We start from the raw sequence: 6,611 nt of genomic DNA, 5'->3' as shown, positions 1-6,611 counted from the left end.
TGATCATTGCAGAGCCCTAGAGGGCAGGGGTGTGCAGGGGTCTGGACACAGAGAATGGCCGACACCCTGTTTCCTGGCAACTGATGGCCTGGGCCCTTCCCCCCTGCAAGGTGAGAGCTAAAGGGTTGGAGAACAAAGGAATCTGGTGATCTCCTGGCCCGGGAAAGGGGCAAAGCCCCGAGGAGGAGGAGCTGGTGAGTGAGTCAGTTTGGACAGGCTGGGGACGTGGAGTGAAGTGCAGACGTGGTTGTTGGGCTCACTGCCCCCCAAAATGGACCCAGCTGAGGGGTCCGGTTCTCTGCACCTACAAGCTCTGTTTTAGACCATGTTCCTGTCATCTGATAAACCTTCTGTTTTACTGGCTGGCTAGCTGTCACGTCTGACTGCACAGTTGGGGTGCAGGACCCTCTGGCTTCTCCAGGAGCCCCGCATGAGCAGACTTGCTGTGGGAAGCGCACGGAGGGGCAGAGGATGCTGAATGCTCCGAGGTCAGACCCAGGAAGGTGGAAGCTGGGTGAGCTGTGTGTCCTGAAGACAGGCTGCTCCCAGAAAGGAGACTTCCCCAGAGTCCGGCCTGGCTTCATGGGGAGCAGTTCCAGAGCATCGCCCAGGGACTCCGTGTCAAGAGGCACAGGATGTGTGTGTGTGTGGGGGGGGTCAGAGAGCCGTGCACCTGGGGCTGCTGGGGGGGTTACAGAAGCTAGTGGGGTGACAGCATTGAGCCAGGGGCTGAGTGGGAGGGGGCTGCAGGGCCACATGGGGACAGGGGCAGATGTGCCTGTCTGAATGGGAGAGGGCTTGGGATCAGCAGGGTCTGCATGGGGGAAGCTCCCCAACAATCCCTCCACCCCCCACAAATCTGTTCCATACTTCTCCCACCCACACCCAACACCCCTCCAGGTTCACTCCAAGGCTCCTTCTCCCTCCCTCAGCTCCTCCATTACTCCTGACTCGCCCAAGCCTTTGCACTGCTTTTTCTGGGGGGTGCAGGCAGTGGTGAGCTGGAGCTGGTTCGCACCGGTTCGCTAGAACCGGTTGTTAAATTTAGAAGCCCTTTTAGAACCGGTTGTTCCACAAGGGAGAACCAGTTCTAAAAGGGCTTCTAAATTTAACCAGCCAAAAGTGGCGCCTTAGGCGCTGACTCCACGGGTGCTCCAGCCCTGGAGCCCCCACGGGGAAAATTTGGTGGGTGCAGAGCCCCCACCGGCAGCTCCCCGCCCCGTGCCTGGCCCCAGCTCACCTCCGCTCCACCTCCTCCCCTGAACGCAACCCCGCGTCTGCTTCTCCGCCCCCCCCCCCCGGCTTCCCGCAGAATCGCTGTTCGGCAGCAAGCCGGGCAGGCTGAGAAAGTGGGGCGGCAGCTGCGCGGCTCAGAGCCCAGGGAGGCGGAGGCAGAGCGGAGGTGAGCTCGGGTGGGGGGGCATGAGGCGGGCTGCCCGTGCCACAGCAGGTAACCTGGGGGGGGGACGGCGCAGGGGCACTGCTCCCCGCCCCAGCTCACCTCCGCCTCCCTGGGCCTGAGTGTGAAACCACTACCTGCTTCTCAGCCCTCCCTGGCTTCCCGCCGACAGCTGATTCGCGGGAAGCGGGGGAGGGGGGCAGAGAAGCAGAGCGGGGCGGTGCATTCAGGGGAGGAGGCGGAGACGAGGTGAGCTGGGGCTGGGCATGGGGCAGGGAGCTGCCGGTGGGGGCTCTGCACCCACCAAATTTTCCCCGTGGGGGCTCCAGCCCCGGAGCACCCAGGGAGTCAGTGCCTAAGGCGACACTTTTGATGTGATCAGTGGGGGGAGCGGCCGTTCCCCCTGCTCCCTCCCTAGCTACACTCCCCGACCACCTAGGAGCCAGAGAATCATAGAATCATAGAATATCAGGGTTGGAAGGGACCTCAGGAGGTCATCTAGTCCAACCCCCTGCTCAAAGCAGGACCGATCCCCAATTAAATCATCCTAGCCGGGGCTTTGTCAAGCCTGACCTTAAAAACTTCTAAGGAAGGAGATTCCACCACCTTCCTAGGTAACGCATTCCAGTGTTTCACCACCCTCCTAGTGAAAAAGTTTTTCCTAATATCCAACCTAAACCTCCCCCCCATTAGTCCTTGTTCTGTCATCAGCTACCACTGAGAACAGTCTCGATCCATCCTCTTTGGAACCCCCTTTCAGGGAGTTGAAAGCAGCTATCAAATCCCCCCTCATTCTTCTCTTCCGTAGACGAAACATCCCCAGTTCCCTCAGCATCTCTCAGAAGTCATGTGTTCCAGTCCCCTAATCATTTTTGTTGCCCTCCGCTGGACTCTTTCCAATTTTTCCACATCCTTCTTGTAGTGTGGGGCCCAAAACTGGACACAGTACTCCAGATGAGGCCTCACCAATGTCGAATAGAGGGGAGCGATCACGTCCCTCAATCTGCTGGCAATGCCCCTACTTATACACCCCAAAATGCCATTGGCCTTCTTGGCAACAAGGGCACACTGTTGACTCATATCCAGCTTCTCATCCACTGTCACCCCTAGGTCCTTTTCTGCTGCCGATGACCTGCAGATGCTTCCTGGGAGCTGCCCAGGTGAGCACCTCCGAACTCCCCACCTCACCCCCCGCCAGGTCCCTCTGGCTCTGAGGGGTAGGGTGGGCACCCACTACAGTGGCCCACGAGACCCTCCTGCCTGGTTCTGGGGACAGGGGAGGGGGGTGGATGGGGCAGTGGTCCTGTGGGGGGGCACATCAAGGAACGTGGGGGGGGTTGGATGGGACAGAAGTCCCAGGGGGTGGGGGTGGGCAAACGACCCCCTCGTGGGGTGAGGAGGTAACCCATTGTTAAGATTTTGGCAGCTCATCACTGGGTGCAGGAAATATGGTTCTGTATTGTAGTTTAAATGAATTACTCCCAGTTCTGTAATATATGCCTAGTAAGCAGTCTGTTTGTCAAAAATCATTGTCTGAATCCTTTTTGTTGTCTGCATTGTTACAGATACACTTGCTGAAATGTATTTTGAAATAAATTACCAAAATAATGGAACTGGTGTGATTATATTGTGTTATTTTGAAAAATAAAATATGCAGAATTTTAAAATACTGTGCACAGAATTTTTAATTTTCTTGGCACAGAATTCCCCCGGGAGTAACCCATGGGCCCAGTAACCACGTGTGGCTGAATCTGGGAGCCAAGGAGACCTATGCCTCTGCGGTGGGAAGGAATGCCCTGCAGAGATTGCCCATCCCTTAGTGACTTGAAGGGTTCAGGGTCCCCAGGCCTCTGGGGAGGCAGGGAAAGGTGGCCGGTGGGCCCCTGCTCTTGGCCTGCTCTGTGTAGGCTCTCACTGGAGCCGTCCCCATGGGAGAGGAGCACCTGCCAGGCATGCACTTAGGCCCACGTGACTGACAGCCGGCATGGGTCCATTCTTGGGCAAGCTAGGTCCCAGCTCTAGAATGGGGACAAAGCTTCCTTTCTCCTGATCCCAGGTCCAAGCTGAGTTGGCATCACACTGGCTCCTTTGAAGGCCTTTGAAATAGCCACATACAACCCCTCAACCCTGGCCTGCCTCCCGCTATCCTATTGGCCTTGGATCTCTGCACTCAGGATATGGCTGGGCCTTCCAGAGAAATACAGGAGCAGGGCCCTGCCCTGGGAGATCACAATCCCCCCATCCCCCAGGACTCACCTGCCACCTGCAGAGCTGGCTGAGAGGAGGTGATGCGGGGCCTGCCCAATCTGGGCACAGCTGTGTGTATGTGTGTGGGGGGGTGTTGGTCCCTGGAGCGAGGGGCCAGGGAGGGGAACTGAGGCACAATGGAAGGGGAGGTCGGGGGGGGTCCCTGGAGCGAGAGGTTGGGGAAATCGAGGCAGAGTGGGGTGGAGAGGCAGACAGGTTACCCCGCCCATACGGCTCCGGCCCGTACTTTGGAGCCCGGTCCAGGAGCAATCAGTTCGGTTGGGCTGGGGGGCAGGAACAGCAGCAGCTGCTCCTCCCACTCCTGGGTGGCGGAGGCTGGTTACTGCAGGTAACTGGACTTTTAACATCCAGACAGCTGGGCTGCCAGTTCCCCTTCTCGACCAGATGTTCCCCTTGAAAACCGGACCCCTGGCAACCCTACCCATGTATCTGACCATCTTCACTGAGGGGGTCGAGTGGGGTCTCAGCCAAAAGCTCAGAACTAGCTGACTGTCGTGGCCATTGCAAGAGGTCTGGATGGGAAACGACTTGCGAGGGTTGTGATGTGCAGGGTCCTGGCTTTCCAACCTGCTGAATAATAGACTCATAGACTTTAAAGTCAGAAGGGACCATTATGATCGTCTAGTCTAACCCCCTGCACAACGCAGGCCACGGAATCTCACCCACCCACTCCTGTAACAAACCCCTGACCTATGTCTGAGCTACTGAAGTCCTCAAATTGTGGTTTATAGACTTCAAGGTTCAGAGACTCCTCCAGCAAGTGACCCGTGTCCCACGCTGCAGAGGAAGGCCAAAAACCCCCAGGGCCTCTGCCAATCTGCCCTGGGGGAAAATTCCTTCCCGACCCCAAATATGGCGATCAGCTGAACCCCGAGCATGTGGGCAAGACTCACCAGCCAGACACCCAGGAAAGAATTCTCGGTAGTAACTCAGATCCCACCCCATCGAACATCCCACCTCAGGCCATTGGGCATATCTACCGCTAGTAGTCGAAGATCAATTAATTACCAAAATTAGGCTATCCCATCATATCATCCCCTCCATAAACTTATCAAGCTTTGTCTTGAAGCCAGATAGGTCTTTTGCCCCCACTGCTCCCCTTGGAAGGCTGTTCCAGGACTTCACTCCTCTGATGGTTAGAAACCTTCATCTAATTTCAAGTCTAAACTTCCTGAAGGCCAGTTTATATCCATTTGTTTTGTGTTCACATTGATACTGAGCTTAAATAATTCTTCTCCCTCCGTGGTATTTATCCCTCTGATATATTTACAGAGAGCAATCATCTCTCTTCTCCGCCTTCTTTTTGTTAGTCTAAACAAGTCAAGCTCCTTGAGTCTCCTTTCATAAGACAGATTTGCCATTCCTCGGATGATCCTAGTAGCCCTTCTCTGTACCTGTTCCAGTTTGAATTCATCCTTCTTAAACATGGGAGACCAGAACGGCACACAGTATTCCAGATGAGGGCTCACCAGTGCCTTGTATAACGGTACTAAAACCGCCTTATCTTTACAGGAAATACCTCGCCTGATGCATCCCAAGACCGCATTAGCTTTTTTCATGGCCATATCATGTTGGCAGCTCATAGTCATCCTGTGGTCAACCAATACTCCGAGGTCCTTCTCCTCTGTTACTTCCAAGTAATGTGTCCCCAGTTTATAACAGAAATTCTTGTTATTAATCCCTAAATGCATGACCTTGCACTTTTCACTATTAAATTTCATCCTATTACTATTACTCCAGTGAAACTTGTCACCTGAGCAGGCAGGTCTGAGCTATTAGGCCATGCTGAGAACAAGGCACAGCCATGGAGACAGCCGGGATTTCCTGGCTGGCCTAGCCGGAGAATTACAAACGGGAACCCCAGGCGAGCTCCTGGAAAAGGAGTTCCTGGGCTCAGAGCCACTAGCCTGTGACTATATAAGCAGAAGTGGTTCTCCATTACAGGACAGACTTTGTCAGGGGACGGGGGTCTCATTAACAGTGGGCCCGAGCTGCAAGGACTGGCCGGGGGTGAGAAATCCCCTATCAGACAGGACAGGAACTTGCTAACGAGTGTCGACTTTTGATTGCGTCTTTTGTTGTTCCCTTGCCTGGAACCTTACGTTTCCAAACCCTTCTACTTGCTTTGATTTGAATCTCTGGCTCAGGCTCTGTTAAATAAACTTCAGTTTGGTTTCACTAGAACCCTAAGTGCCTGGTGCTAAGGAGACTGATGAACTGGGGTAAGACCTGTGAACTGGGGTGTTCTGTCCATGGAGATAGCAGGTCAGTGTGCACTGCAGGTGTCCAGAAGACAAGGCACTGGGCACTCGGGTAGAACAAGGCAGGGTGTGTAAATTGCTGGCCTGTATAAAGAAGGAGCCGGGCTGGGGAAGTTTCCCTGGGGGGCACAGACAGGGCTCCCTCCTGCTATGAGCCAGTGATAGCGATTCACCCCAGAAACCCTGACAAGTGCCACAACCTAGCCTAGGAATTCAGCTCAGGAGAGGCATGGGCCAGAGAGGTGGTCTGTGTCCTGGGGTCCTCCAAGCCTCACAAAGCCCCTGGTGGAGAAACAGGGTTACAAAAGTCATGTGTTTGCTGGAATCCACTGGGCTTGGTGGGCTGCAGCTCCCCACTCCTCCTCCCCCCAAGGGCTCTGACTCCCTGCCAGGCTGCAGCAGCGGGCAAGTCCCTCCCCGCGGTATCTGCGCCAGGCCCTGGGGACAGCCCACGAATTCCCTGCAGGAACAGCCCTTTATTCTGTAGCACTGGGCGCTGCGCTGGACAGTACAAATGCTGCAAAATCCAAGAGGAATGTCATACAAAAAGGGGCGCTATCAAAATGGGAAGCAGGGAATCAGGGACGGCTGCTCCTCCCGGGGGAAAAGGCTGCTTGCTGCTACAGCACCAGGTGGGTGCCCAGGTCCCAGGTGCTGGCTGTGAGCTGCCCAGCACCCTGAGG

This window comes from Chelonia mydas, chromosome 2, assembly GCF_015237465.2.
Source record: "Chelonia mydas isolate rCheMyd1 chromosome 2, rCheMyd1.pri.v2, whole genome shotgun sequence".
Taxonomy (NCBI): domain Eukaryota; kingdom Metazoa; phylum Chordata; order Testudines; family Cheloniidae; genus Chelonia; species Chelonia mydas.
Note: the sequence above shows the minus strand (reverse complement) of the source record.